The following is a 15898-nucleotide window of genomic DNA, read 5'->3' on the forward strand; positions in this document are numbered from 1 at the left end:
CCTCAGAGAGGGGTCGTCAGTGGGTTCAGTGCCTGAGCGGTGGGGCTGGCCCCAGACCACGCAAGCAGTGGCCCCTAGATCAAAGAAAGGGCCCAATGGGCCCCCAGAGGCTTCTTCAGGTCTTCTTTGGTGGGAACGGTGAAAATGGCCACAGACGGTGGGAAAATTGAGAGGTCCCACTGAAAACAGATTATTTCAAGATGCTCCCGGGGTGAAGCCAGTCCCCCGCCACTTCCTGAGGAGACCTGTTCCACAACGGATACTCCAGCCCAATCCAGTTCCCCCACCACCACCAGCACCCACAGGAAGGGCTCCATGACTTCTAGGGTGAAAGTAAATATATAAAGTTCCAGGATTCCTACAAGACTTAGACCACGAATTCTGACTTAATTTAATTGATGGATTCTTCATCCAGGCTTACATGCTTTTTAAAAAACAAAGCAATTTCTCTGGGCCTTAGTTTCCTTGCTGTTGCAGGGGTGTCACCATAGAGCCCCCCTCAGAGGCAGTACCTAACACACAGGGATCACGTTGAGTGTAACGAATGAAACCATCGAAAGGGCCAGTTAATGAGATAATTTCTCCAGCCCACTCTGACCTCCCTTGGCAGGGCACACAGCCATGTTTCTCCACGAGTTCCTAAGTGATGCCCACACCAGCTGGAGAAGGGACATGCTTCCGCCCTCAGTTCTACTAAATATTTACCCGTTGTTTGGGAGGGGGTAGGCTGAGACATGCTACCCACTTTCACCTCCAGATAGTCTTCCTTTCAACCAAAGATCTGAAGAATTGTACAGCTAGGACACTGATGAGCTCTTACTCACCTCCATGAATAATTGCAGTGAAAGCCACCATGCGCCAGACCCTAGGAGTATGGCCACCCTGGACCCAGGCCCAGCTCTAGGATACATAGGTGCATCTCCCTCCAGGAATCTGTAGACCAAGGTGAGGATGAGTTCCATCTGGCCCCCAGCCATTGCTGAGGACTCAGAGTAGCCTGGCCAGCAGGTGACAGAAGACAGGGTGGCCTGTGTTTCAGGGGCACCTGGCTTCACATCCTGGCTCACAGGTTGTGTGACCTCCACACGTCACTGAGCCCCTCGGAGCTCCAATTCTTCTCATAAAATGGAGATAATACAGGATGCATGGTTGGAGTTTTTGTGAGGAACGAGAGCCTGGCCTGTGGCAGATTGACCACTGGAATGCTTCCAGCCCAGGCTGGGAAGGACAGTGCCTGCCACCATCCTCCAACACAGCCCTTCCCCTTGTTGACATCCCTCAGACAAGAGAGTGGCAGGGGGACTCCGTCAGGACATGGAGACCCAAGCCCAGACTCTGCTGTACAGAACTGACCTAAGAAAGCAGAGATGAACCCTGGCAGCACAGCAGCAGACCAGGTATAATGACCCAAAGGGGCATTGGCCAAAAAGCAGAACTGGGGTGAAGTACCCTCTCACCCTGAGATGGGGGTCTCCACTGGGAGGTGACACCATCCAACAAGAAGTGTGCTTGTGGCAGTCGGCTCCCAAGATGGTTCCTGGTGATCCCACTCTTCTGCAGCCACGCCCCCTTTGAATAGGGTTGACACAGTAATGCAGCCAATAGGACACTGCAGAAATATCGAGGGTGACTTCTGAGGCCAGGTCACCCATCACATTGCAGCTTCTGCCTTTCTCTCCTGGGTCAGTTGCACTGGGGGAGCCAGCTGCCATGTCATGATAGTGCTCAAGCATCTCTGAGGAGAGCCCCATGTGTGGAGGAGCTGGGCCCCCAGCCAACAGCCAGCACCAACTTGCCATGAGGGAGTGAATTACCCAGAGTCAAGTCTCTGGGTAAGACTGCAGACTCACAAGAGACCCCAAGCCAGAGATAAACTGTATCCAAATTGCTGACCCACCAAAACTGAGTTGGTAAGTGTTTACAGTCTTTTTAAGCCACTAAGGTTTTGGGCATTTTGTTATGCAATAATAGATAGATCTGTTATGCAATGATATAATATGGTCATCAGGAAATGGGCATCACCTTAAGGTCAGGGGGCATCAGCCCAAAGTGAAGAGGTGACTACAGGGTATTAATGGTACACATTCCTATTTCTCTATCCAATTATTTCATCAGTGACCCAATGGTCCAAATTGTTTCCTCAACCTTGAAGGGTTCCCTGGTAACAATGGTGAAGATTCTGTCATTCACTCTCGATGGCCCTGAATAGCTTCACAAATCAGAGGCTCTTCAGGGGAAGGCCAAGTGCCCCAAACCGTCATCCCTCTGCCCGTCCATCCTCCAAAGGGGATGCTCACTCCTCCCCCAAGCAGCTCACTGCACAGGGGGCAACACTGATCAGGAGGGCTCCCCCTACAGCCCCTGCTCTGCCCCAGAAACCCCCAGGCCCACCTACCAGGACAGCTGGCAAGGACCTGGCGGCGGCCCTAGGTCTGAGGCAGGCAGAAGAACCCTGAAAGCAGTCACCGAAAGGGACTTGTGTGGAACCAAAGGCTGGAGAGAACGGGTGAGCAGAGACCTTTCTACCAGGGGGAATGTTCACTCATTTCACTCAAGAGGTGATCCAAAGGGAGAGTGCCTCAGGCCAGCCATAAGAAACTGGTCTTGGGGACATTGAATGGGGCAGAGCCCACATCCCGAGGTGGGGCTGCTGCCTAGCTCTCAGCCCTCACAGAGGAGAGTATGGGGCAGTCTCTTGGAATAAGGGACAGGCCGGCGCGGAACCCAGGAAGGTCTTGTGATACGATTTATTTTGTGTTATGATCCCTACTCATCTTGTGTGAAACGCATAAGATTTAAGCTACATTAAGTAATTCAAGATGGAGTCACAGTGGTGAACGTGAGTTTCCATACTGGTTGTTTTGAAACGTCCAATACAGGACTGTGAGCGTGATACACTGAGAGTGCAATATAGATAAGGAGCTTGTTTGGCAACATCCTTGGAAAGATTTCGGGAACAGAGGGGTGACTAATAGAGACAAAACTCCCTGGGGTGTAACCATGACACCTTACTGACTTCTTAAAAGTTGAGACCACTGAACCAAATGACTTAAAGGCTCTTTGCTGGAGGACCCGCCTCCACGCTGCTGAGAGCTGTTCCAGACGGACCTGCCGGAGGCTCTGTTGGAGCAGAAGCGACTTTCCACTCACAGTTGTCAAGACACCCGTTGCTGGACCAGAGACTGCTGCTGGTGCTGAGATGCCTCCTTCCGGGACTTGTCCCTGGAGTGGTTCATTACCCCCTTTCCTGTTTTCTCCCTACTTTGACTAAGCTCTGTTGTGTGTTGATTGTGTGCAATAAACCGAGTGATTCGTGAATTGAATGTTAGCTACGTTTCATGTATCTCCAATCCCGTGATTCTTACCTGACTTTACTGTTGTGCCCTTCAACAAACAGGTCTGTACGAAGAACAGTGGAAAGCGTGAAGAAAGAGGCCTTGGGGGTTAAGTCCAGGGTTTATGGAGTCTCTCTATAAATTTGTTTGTCTCTCTGTACATCTGTACATTAATTTCCTGCCCAACCCTGAACTCCCTGGTTATCCATTCACTCCGAGAGTGCTGTGTCCCAGCTTGAGGAACAGAGGTCATCCAAAATGAGTATTTTTTTTGTGTGTGTGGTACGCGGGCCTCTCACTGTTGTGGCCTCTCTCGTTGCGGAGCACAGGCTCCGGATGCGCAGGCTCCGCGCCCATGGCTCACGGGGTCTAGCCGCTCCGCAGCATGTGGGATCTTCCCGATCGGGGCACGAACCCACCTACCCTGCATCGGCAGGCGGACTCTCAACCACTGCGCCACCAAGGAAGCCCGAAAATGAGTATTTTTATAGTATAAAATATTGAACATGAAATGGCCACATCTGGTTGTTTCTTATTTGCACTTCCTTGAGTGTGAGGAGTACAGGACAGTACCGCCTCCACTTTCTTCTGGAGAGTGAAGTGACCACATCTTATCACTCCCGACCTCCCCGGCTGATGGTGGGCCATGTTGTCAACACTGGACAATGGGAACGACATGCCCCCTTCAGGCCTGGCCTCTCAAAAAATGCCCACGCAATCTTCCAGCTCCCTCTTCCCCATCTGCCAGGCAAATGCATGGAAGTCAGGCCAAGAGCCACCAGATGGAGAGGACTGGACCCCAGACTGTCGATGAGCTAAGGTGGACCTTTGTCCCCCAGAACCCATTCTCCCTGGGGACCTGAGTTAGGGCTGGTCACAAGGGAAATTTGCCCATGATCGGGGAGATGAAAGTGAAACGGTGCCTCCCTTTCTGGAAGTCATTGTGATTAGATGAGAGAGACCCAAACAGGAGTGCTAGCAGGTTCCAGCTCATCCCCATTCCTCTCTCTCTCTGTCCCACTCCACATCTCCCAACAACCACCATCAACCCAGCCCCAGAAGCAGGGTCACAGCCTTCCTCGAGTATCTCCACCAGTCCCCCTTCATGGTTCTGGTCTGCTGGTAGGACCCTTCTTTCCCAGCTGGTATTTAGTAAGCACATGCCTGAGCAAGACTCTGCCTGGGCTGGATTTGTGGGGTAACTTGGCACCCACAGGCCCACCCCAAATGCTGCTCAGAATAAGATCAACCACCAGGGTGCATCCTCCGGTCATGCAAGGGTGTCCCTGGCTGTGGACATCAGATGGCCCCAGAATGTGCAGGATCAAATGTGTGGCCAGGCCTCACTGAGGTTTTCCTGCAGACACAGAGGCCAGGGGACAGCAAAGGCACTAGCTCTGGGCAAAAGTTACCTCTCACCTATACTGTATGTGTCATTGAGCTTTGCGATCATATCTAAGCCCCGTATGAGACTCTGATGTTTAAGACTCTTTCCCATGGGGACAAATTCAGAGTTTACTCATAGCCGCCAGCAATGGAAAAGCCCCTGTTAGAAAAGGGGGTGCCTAACCCACCTGTGTACATTCTGAGTGGACGCTCAGAGATCCCATCAAATCCTCTGTCTCTAAGCAGAGCAGAGAACAGAGCCTCCAGTCTCCTTGTCACCAGGAAGTGGCAGGGCTGGGGGTAGCCCTGTCTTCTTGCCTGTGCTGATCTGAGATGACCTAGCTCTTGCTGTCCTTCAGTACTGTAGGTGCCAGCGACCTCTCCCAGGACACTCTTGTGAACCATCAGGTGGACACTCTGGACCAAGGGTGTTGGGCAATTGCTGCTTCAGTACTGGGCAACTTGGGAGACACACGGAGCAGCCACTCTTCTGGGTCCTCCAAGAGCTGTCAGCCCACTGGTCTCCCATCAGAGCCCCTCAGCACTGCTGCTGGCCCCTGCATGCACTCCCTGCCCCACGGTCCTCTCTGTGTCCTTGGGGATCAGGCAAAAACCACACGCCAACACCACTTCAGTGTCCCTGATGGCGTATCCTGTGCCAACACAATGACCCAGAGCAGGCATCAACAAATCCCTCCTCACCGGCCAGGCAGCAGGCAGTCCTCACGGCACAGCAGTATGGAACCAAGAAAATGGCCTGCAAAGTGGTCCTGACCAAAGGGGAAAACTACCATTTTCCAGGACCTTTAAAAATGTTTTTCAGAACATTGAAAATCTCTCACTGTTGCTATAAATATAGAAAGATGAAAAATGGTAAAACCAACATTTATTCAATATGCCGTGACAAGACATTAGAAACATTAAGACAAGGTGTTTTATTTCCTTGTATAAAAACTTATACAAAGAGAACCTAATTCTCTCTTCTATCATTTAGTAGAACTCTGGGCACGTATAACATTAAAATCCAATATACTCCAAGAGTGAAACCTAATGTAAACTATGGACTTTGCATGATTATGACCTGTCAATGTAGGTTAGTCAATTGCAACAAAGGTACCACTCTGGGGGAGGTGTGGGGGTTGTTAATGAGAAGGCTATGTATGTGTAGGGACAAGGGATATATGGGAATATCCCTTTTCCCTCTTAACGTTGCTCTGAAAGAAAAACTACTCTTAAAAAATAAAAGCTTAAAAAAAAATTTTTTTAAATACAATACACTAAATATAATATGGTACCCCAGATTGGATGCTGTGAAACCTGACTACAGACTGCAGTTTATGGTATTCTACCAATGCCAATTTCTTGACAAATGGAACCTGGTTTTGTAAATGCCCGTGCTGGAGCAAGCTGGGTGAAGGGTATAGGAACTTGTATTATCTTTGCAGCTTGTCTGTATATCTAAAATTACTCCATAATAAAGAGATTATAAATTCAGTACTGGATATTTTAATGAGATGGAACAGTCCTGTTGCGAGGCCATGAGCAAGTTAGGCTTTCTCACAAAATCTTGTCTCTTATGGCATTTCACATTCTAAATAACTTCCTGGCTCATGTGTCAATCAGTGAGGCAGCATGAGGGACAAAAGGATGATAAAACCAGCTACCAGATGTAAAGTAATTTGTTTGCTGTTTATCAGACTTATACATGTGGAGTTAGATGAGTTAATCTGACAAAACCTAAATTTGGTTTTATTCCAAAATGGTTCAGTTTTTTTTTCTGTTTTTTTTTTTTAAGATTCAGATGGCTGATCTGCCATCAGATGAGTCATTCTCCATCATTTAGTCCAAATAAGGGTGTTGGGGGTGGGGGGTGGTGAGTGGAACTGTGGAATGATCCAGAAGCCAGTAACTCTGGGCAAAGGGCAGGAATAGATAATCATAGAAAAGGAAATGTGAGTGGTTCTTAAACGCCTCACACATAATGAGAGAACTACAGATTACAGCCACACTGAGATACATTTTCTCCCCGTCAGATTGGCAAAGACTGGAGGAGGGGGGAGGTGAGGCTGTGGGAAGAGGCTCCTTCCACATGGTGGATGGGAGGGTGAAAGGACACATATGCCCTGAATTCAACTCTCCGGAAATCAGTTCTGCAGGCACACAGTGTTGCCCAGGTACACAACAACAGTGTGCCAGGTGGTTCCCTGCATCGGGGCTGGTAAGAGCAAGTCTGGAAACAACAAAGACCCACCTAGAGAGGACTTGCTAATAAATCACATGGCCACCTGCTAACTGCAGAGGGAAATTTACACAATGGGGGGATCTGGCAAAGCGACCTCAAAGGATGATGCAGCTAGTCACTAAAATGAGATGACCAGAGCCTGAGTGACACAATGGGAAGTACCTAGCCACAAAACGTTCCATCCGTGAGCTATGAAAGGTTTTTTTTTCAAATGGTTCTGACCAAAAAAAGTCTGCCTATGTATACAGAGAGAGACGGCAAATATGGGGAAATATTGACACTTGGTGAATCAATTCTTACAATTTTTCTGTAAGTTTGAAAATGTTTAAAAACAGTTTAAAATGGTTATCTATAGAGAACAAGAGGAAAGAGGTGAATGAAGATAGGGGTGGGAGTGAGACTTCTCTTGTAGCTTTTTGTTTTTTTAGCCATATAACCATATAACCTAATTTTATTTTAATCATTTTGTAAGACTAAGATAATTAAAACAAACAAAAAGATTCTACTTCCTCTCATGGCTGTCTCTATGACAAAGCACAGAGCCAAGACATGAGATAGCACTCCACAGGCACCAAACACTGGAGGTTGGCTTGGAAAGGGTCAGAGTAGTGCCTGAGGTGCACCACTCCCCCACCCCCCACCACCTTGTGGGAGGCAGTCTGGAGCCTCGACCAAAACAAGGATGACAATACACAGGTCACCCCCTTCCACACAGCTCTGCCCGCTCCAGGTGTCAATCCTTCATGTTCACACAGATGAGCAAGGACATGCAGTACAGTCATATTTGTAATAGGGGAAAATTGGAGGTGTTCTGGATGTCCAACAATAGAGAACCAGTTCAATAGATTACCACAGCACAAGTCTTACTATAAAATATAAAATGATTTAATTTATTAAGTAAAATCATTACTATAATAATAAGATTAAATTAAATAAAAAATCAAGACAGTGTGATATTAGCATAGGGATAGAGAAATAGATCAATGGAACAGAATAGAGTCCAGAAATAGACTCACATTCACATGATCAAGTTGATTTTCAGTGAAAGTGCCAACACTTGTCAATGGGAAAGGAAAACCCTCTCAACAAGCTGGAATAAGTGGTTATCTACATGGAAAAATGAACCTTGACCCTCCACTCACACCACACACATAAAAATAACTGGAAATGAATCACAGTCTTAACTGTGAACAATAAAACTAAAAAGGTTCTAAAAATAAATAGTTGAAAACATTCATGCATTCAAGGTAAGCAAAGATTTCTTAGGCTATAAAAGGCACTAGCCATGTAAGAAAAACTTGACGAACTGAACTTCATCAACATGAAAAACCTGTGCTCATCAAAAACCTGTGCCCATTAAGAAAATGAAAATGCATGCTACAGACTGAAAGCAAATATTTGTAATACATCTACCTGACAAAAGACTTGTGTCCAGAATATATAAAGAATCCCTACAAATCAATAAGAAAAAAGACAAATGATCTAACAAAAAAATAAATTTGAGGAAAAGACTTAACGAAGCACTTGACTAAGAAAAGTTATCTAAATGGGCAAAAAGCACATGGGAAGGTGCTCAGCATCACCTTTATCAGGGAAATGCAAATTAAATTCACAATGAGATATCACCATGCCCTACCAGAATGGCTACAATGAAAAATACTGACAATACTAAGTGTTGACAAGAATGCTGAGCAAACAAAACTCACACAGTGCTGGTGGAAGCATAAAATTGTACAACTGCTTTGGAAAACTGCTTGGCATTTTCTTATGAAGTTAAACATACATTTGCCCTGTGACCCAACAATTCCACTCCTAGGGGAGTCTACCCAAGAGAAAAGAAAACATCTGTCCACACAAAGACCTGGTCACAAATGTTTATAGCAGCCCTATTCATAATAATTCATAACTGGAAAAAACCCAAATGGCCACCAACTGGAGAATGAATAAGTGAAGTGTGGTATAGCCATAATATGGAATTAAAAGGAATGAATTACTGATATACCAGTGATATGGATGCATCACAAAAGAAGCCAAGCACAAAAGACTAATTTAGATGAAGTTCAAGAACAGGTAGAACTCGTCTATGAAGTTGAAGTGTGGTTTATCTGGGGCTCTGTGGTGAGGGTGGGTATTAGTTTGCTTGAACTGCCATAACAAAATTCCATAGAAACAACAACAAAAATTTATTATCTCAGAATTCTAGAGGCTAAAGTCTGAGATTCATGTGTCAGCAGGGCTGGTTTCTCCTGAAGCTTTTCTCCATGGCTTGGAGATGACAGTCTTCTCTCTGTGTCCTTACATGGTCCTCCTTCTGTCTGTGTGTGTCTATGTCCTAATCTCTTCTTCTTATAAAGACACCAGTCATATTGGATTAAGGTCTACCTGCAAGACCTCATTTTAATTTAATTACCTCTTTCAAGGCTCAATCTCCTAATATAGTCACTTTCTGAGGTGTTGAGGATTAGGATTTCAACATATAAATTTTGCAGGACACAATACAGCCCATAACCTCCCTTAAGAATGAGAACAAAAAAAAAAAAAAAAAAAGAATGAGAACAAGGCAAGGATGTCTGCTTTCACCATTCTTATTCATCAGAGTAGTGGATTCTCTAGCCAGTGCAATAAGGCAAGGCAAGGAACTAAAATGCATACAGAACAGGATGGAAGGAATAAAAACATCCATATTTACAGATGACATGATTATCTACAAAGAAAATTCCAAGAATCTACATCATACTCACTGGTGAAAAACTGAAACCATTTACTCTAAGATCAGGAACAAGACAAGGATGCCCACTCTCACCACTTTTATTCAACATAGTATTGGAAGTCCTAGCCACAGCAATCAGACAAGAAAAAGAAACAAAAGGAATCCAAATTGGAAAGGAAGACATAAAAATGTCACTGTTTGCAGATAACATGATATATACAGTAAGTCCCCTACATATGAACCTTCAAGATGGGAACTTTCAAAGATGAGAACATGCATTCCACCAATGTTAGGTGTGAGTGAAATTGCAGCTTGCTCTTTGTCTCCTATTGCTGATGGTCTTTCAGTTCTACTATCTCCTACCTCCTCTCCCTCCTCCAGTCAGTAACTCTTCTTGCCTGTTTACTTGATGCCAGCCCCTGTATGCCAGCTGTTGTACTGTACTTTTCAGTTACTGTATGATTAAAAAGTGTTCTCTTTGTTTTTTTTTGTTTGCTTTTTATGTATTATTTGGGTGGAAAGTATTATAAACCTATCAAAGTACAGTACTATATAGCCGATTGTGTTAGTTGGTTACCTAGGCTAACTTTGTTGGACTTATGAACAAATTGGAGTTATGAATGCATTCTTGGAATGGAACTTGTTTGCATGTTGGGGACTTACTGTATAAAAAATCCTAAAGATGCAACCAAAAACCTATGGGAACTAATGAATGAATTCAGTAAATTTGCTGGATACAAAATTAATATATGGAAATCTGTTGCATTTCTATACATTCACAATGAACTATCAGAAAAAGAAATTAAGAAAACAATTCCATTTACAATTGCATTAAAAAGAATAAAAATATCTAAGAATAAATCTAAACAAGGAGGTAAAAGACCTATACTCAAAAAACTCTAGACATTGATGAAAGAAATTGAATACAACACAAACAAATGGAAAGGTATACTGTGCTCATGGATTAGAAGAATTAATATTGTTAAAATAACCATTCTACCCAAGGCAATCTACACTTTCACTGCAATCCCTATCGAAATACCAATGGCATTTTTCACAGAATGAGAACAAATAATTCTAAAGTTTGTATGGAAACACAAAATACCCTGAATAGCCAAAACAACCTTGAGAAAGAAGAACAGAGCTGTAGTTATCAAGCTCCCTGACTTCAAACTACACTACCTAGCTACAGTAATCAAAACAGTATGTTACAGGCACCAAAACAGACACATAGATCAATGAAACAGAATAGAGAGCCCAGAAATGAACCCACAATTAAATGATCAGTTAATCTATGACAAAGGAGGTAAGAATATACAATGGGGAAAAGATAGCCTCTTCAATGAATGGTGTTGGGAAAACTGGACAGATACATGCAAAAGAATCAAACTGAACTATGTCACACCATATACTAAAATAAACTCAAAATGGTTTAAAGACTTAAATGTAAGACCTGAAACCATAAAATTCCTAGAAGAAAACATAGACTGTACCGTCTTTGACATCAGTCTTAGCAATATTTATTGGATATATCTCCTCAAGCAAGAGAAACAAAAGCAAAAATAAGTAAAAGGAGCTGCATTAAATTAAAAACTTTTGCACAGTGAAGGAAACTATCAATAGAATGAAAAGGCCTCCTACTGAATGAGAGAAGATATTTGCAAACAATATATCTGATAAGGGGTTAATATCCAAAATATACAAAAAATTCATACAACTCAACATCGACCCAATTAAAAAACAGGCAGACACTGAGGTTGCTTCCATGTCTTAGCTATTGTAAATAGTGCTGCAATGAACATTGTGATACATGACTCTTTTTGAATTATGGTTTTCTCAGGGTATATGCCCAGTAGTGGGATTGCTGGGTCATATGGTAGTTCTATTTTTAGTTTTTTAAGGAACCTCCATACTGTTCTCCATAGTGGCTGTACCAATTTACATTCCCAGCAACAGTGCAAGAGGGTTCCCTTTTCTCCACACCCTCTCCAGCATTTATTGTTTGTAGATTTTTTGATGATGGTCATTCTGACAACAAATACCGTACGCTAACACATATATATGGAATCTAAAAAAAAAAAAAAAAAGGTTCTGATGAACCTAGGAGCAGGAAAAGAATAAAGACACAGATGTAGAGAATGGACTTGAGGACATGGGGAGGGGGAAAGGTAAGCTGGGACGAAGTAAGAGAGTAGCAGTGATATATATACACTACCAAATGTAAAATAGCTAGCTAGTGGGAAGCAGCTGCATGGCACAGGGAGATTAGCTCCATGCTTTGTGACCACCTAGAGGGGTGGGATAAGGAGGGTGGGAGGGAGACGCAAGAGGGAGGGGATATGGGGATATACGTATGCATATAGCTGATTCACTTTGTTGTGCAGAAGAAACTAACACAACACTGTAAAGCAATTATACTTTAATAAAGATGTTAAAAAAAAAAAAATGGGCACAAGACCCGAATAGACATTTTTTCCAAAGAAGACATACAGATGGTCAACAGACACATGAAAAGATGCTCAACATTACTAATCATCAGGGAAATGCAAGTCAAAACCACAAAGAGATATTACCTCACATCTGTTAGAATGGCTGTTATCAAAAAGACAACAAACAACAAGTGTTGGCGAGGATGTGGAGAAAAGGGAACCCTCATGCTCTGCTGGTGAGAATGTAAATTGGTGCAGCCACTGTGGAAAACAGTATGGAGGTCCCTCAAAAAATTAAATATAGAACTACCATATTGTACAGCAATTCTACTTCTGAGTATTTTTCTGAGGAAAACAAAAACACTAATTTGAACACCCCTATGTTTATTGCAGTGTTATCTACAATAGCCAAGATATGGAAGCAACCTAAGTGTCCATTGATAGATGAATGGATAAAGAAGATGTTTCATACACACACGCACACACACACACAATGGAATGTTACTCAGCCATAAAAAAAGGTGAAATCTTGCCATTTTCAATAACATGGTTGGACTTTGAAGGTATTATGCTATGTGAAATCATTTGGACAGAGAAAGACAAACACTTGCACAAGTGAGTCCTGTGCCCGTACCCCTTCCACTCACTGGTCACATGGGGCACACATGCAGCAGGAACTGGGGGCACCTGTCAGACTCCAAGGATAGGACAAAGTGTCCAGTACTGTCATTCTCCTTTCCACAAGGCAGGCGAGAGCCACAGAAATGATAAACTCGCCAGGCGGGAGGCTGGGATGAGACTCCAACAGGCTTTGGATGGGGAGGCAACTTAGCTTTCAGGCCCCAAGACAAATCCTAATGAATATTCTACTTATCAATAGACAAGACCCAGGAAAGGAAAAGGGGAATCTTTCCAGACCCACAAAAACCTCGCCATCTTTGGGTGGTGAGCTTCTGGGAATTTTCATTCTCCTCTTAATGCTTCTCGGTAATATCTAAATTTCTACGAAGTACATTCATTGTATTTGCAATTGGGAGAAAAGCCAACCTATTTAAAAATAAGAGAATAAAGGCTTCTCCATTGCTGTTTTGATATTCCAAACCTCCAGCTATTACATAGTCAGAGCCAGCTGTCTCCACGTCTGTTTACGTATGGAAATTTTAATTTCTACTTAGCTGTCCTAAATCTCTCTTAGGAAAAATGCGGTCAAGAAACCCCAAAAGAAGGGACTCTGAGTGTAATTCTGCTTTCTGAAAACACGTTTTTACAAAAAGTTTTCTATGTTGCTCTAAACTGAAAGTGTGTTTTGTTCAAAGGCCTAAAATATTTCCTACATTGGGCACTGCCTTGAACGTCACCCACCTTCACCAGCAGTCAGGCAGCTAGGAGGGTGAACAGACCAGCACCTGGAGTCTGTGAGGCCACATCCTGGGCAGGTGACAGTGGGAGAGCCCCTTCACACCAACACAGGGCTACGGGGTGGGCAGTGAGGAGCTGATTAATCATCATTCGCTTTACTTTCTTATTAAAAAAAAAAAAGAACTGCTCTAAAAATATTTGAGACGAAACTTAGCCATCTCAGCCAAGAGGAGCCTTTGGCATTGCACTGGAGAAGCAATCTCAGCCTCAAACCCTTGGACGAAGAGGCATTTAAGAGCTTTCCAGACAGCACAGGATAATTACAGAGAGGCCCTGGTGTGGGCTGCAATGACATTCAAGCCTGAAGTGGAAGCAACCTCTTATCTTTAACAAAGGGCTCTGATGATCTACACTGAAAGGAAAGTGCTGTGTCCAGAGTACATTTTTTTTTTTTAATCCTGTAAGAAAAAAATATCACTGTGTAAACAGAGAGCTATATGAAGGAGTAAGACAATAAGAGTGGCTTTGCCCCACTCTTCAGGTCTAGGTGTCTGGATACAGGGTGATTCCAACATTGTTCTGGCAACTGCACAGCCTCAACCAGAGCATGGCCGAGCCCAGAGAGGTGCAGGGTCTCCCCTGTGTGCTCAAGATCAACCCACATTAGAGTTAGCCAGGTGGCATTTGCACAGTCACTTGGACCCTTCCTTTCTTGTTCAGCTCCTTAGTCTCCGCTCCTGATTAACCAAAGGCAATTCAGAAATCAACAGCTCTGCTTATTTAGAGGGCTTTGTTTCAGGGCACTGCTGTGCTGGAGACTCTGGGAGAAGGTAACTAGAGAGAACTGGAATCTACTCACAGCACCACTGTCCTAGTGAGAAAGGAGGGAAGGGAGGGGAGAATGGGGAGAGGGAAAGGGAGGGGAAGGGGAGAGGACCTGAGTGTCCCTTAACAGAGGTCTAAAGCTGAGGGATAGTGTCAGGAAGCGATATCAGGCTGGGAGCATCTGCCCAGCCCCCTGCAACTGATTATTTCTTAAGCAGCATAGTTTATTTTGCAGACAAAATTTTTTGGAACTTGGTTTAAGACAAAGGATCATGGAGAGAATAGAGAACAGATGCCCCCTTTGCCATGGAAGATCTTAGACTCCCGTACACGTGGGGAATGGGGAAGGGAGGAGGGACCTTCTCTGCAGCAGCTCCTGACCTTAGCAAGGTTACCATTTCAATGGTTTCCTGCAGACACTCCCTGCAAACGCTGCACACGCACAGTTGGACACAGGCCAGGCTCCCCCCTACACCAGGGTTCCCTGACCAATCACCTAGGACAAAAAAGCGACAGCCACACTCTCCTGGACCCACGCCGGAGAAACAGCACAGGCCGCTGAAAAGTCACAGCCTGTTGACCAGGAAGCTTACATCTCAGAGGTCAGCGGTTTTATCCAATTTGCAGCCTGAGCACCAGCTATGAGGGGTCCTTTAGACACGATGTTAAGAACATGGGAGTCGACAGATATAACCCCACATCTGCATGGGACAGCAGTTTCTTTTAGGATGCTATAAGTTCAGTGTAAGATGCATTCAGCAAAAAATTCTAGCCTCATCCAGCTTAGTCCACGTGAAATATTCTGAGATGCAAAATTATGTACTAGGAGAACACAGGCCTTCCTCACTTATCCATTCAAGCATATATCACTAGTAACTTTTCATTTTAAAAGCCCCAGGTGGATCTCTAGAAAGCCAGTTGGAATTCCCTCTAAACACGCTCAACGTAGCCTTTATCTCCCAGCCAGGCCAAGGGGGAGCAAGTCGTCCACCCCCACGGTGTCCCCTCTCCCTTGTTCCTGCAGGGGACAGGGGACAGAGTGCTGGGAGGGACAGCCAGGAGGATGGTCATTTAGGGTCTCCCACTTCTCAGACCCCCTCTGAGTGGGCTTCTTGGGTCTGTTTCTGGGTTCCATTCTTTAGACTGAAGAATGTTCACAAGCTCTGATAGCTCACAAGGGCCTGACCTGGAAGTGGGGAGGAGGCTCGGAGTAAACTGGCCAACACTGAACTCACAGGTACAGAGCCTTCTCTCTCCCCTGCCTTCTTCCAACACCCGGGCTCTCAGATGGCTAGGCTCAAGTCCAGAACTCCCACAGAACTCGGTCATGGGGCTTCACGCGCCCGCCCCCCTCCCCCCACACACAAGTTCTGTCTGCAAATACAACCAGCTCTTACACTGTATTCACCTGCTTCTCTCTCTTTTTTTTTTTTTTTCAGTACGCGGGCCTCTCACTGTTGTGGCCTCTGCCGTTGCGGAGCACAGGCTCCAGATGCGCAGGCTCAGCGGCCATGGCCCACGGACCCAGCCGCTCTGCGGCATGTGGGATCTTCCCGTACCAGGGCACGAACCCGTGTCCCCTGCATCGGCAGGTGGACTCTCAACCACTGCA

The 15898-nt window shown here is 44.9% G+C and overlaps 1 protein-coding gene across 1 annotated transcript in view; it reads right to left on the reverse strand.

Moving 5' to 3' along the window:
• Positions 1 to 15898, reverse strand: part of FGD3 (FYVE, RhoGEF and PH domain containing 3) — a 64573-nt gene that overhangs the window by 45953 nt on the left and 2722 nt on the right. The gene's annotated exons all lie outside the window — the stretch shown is intronic.

This window comes from Delphinus delphis, chromosome 6, assembly GCF_949987515.2.
Source record: "Delphinus delphis chromosome 6, mDelDel1.2, whole genome shotgun sequence".
Classification (NCBI taxonomy): Eukaryota; Metazoa; Chordata; class Mammalia; order Artiodactyla; family Delphinidae; genus Delphinus; species Delphinus delphis.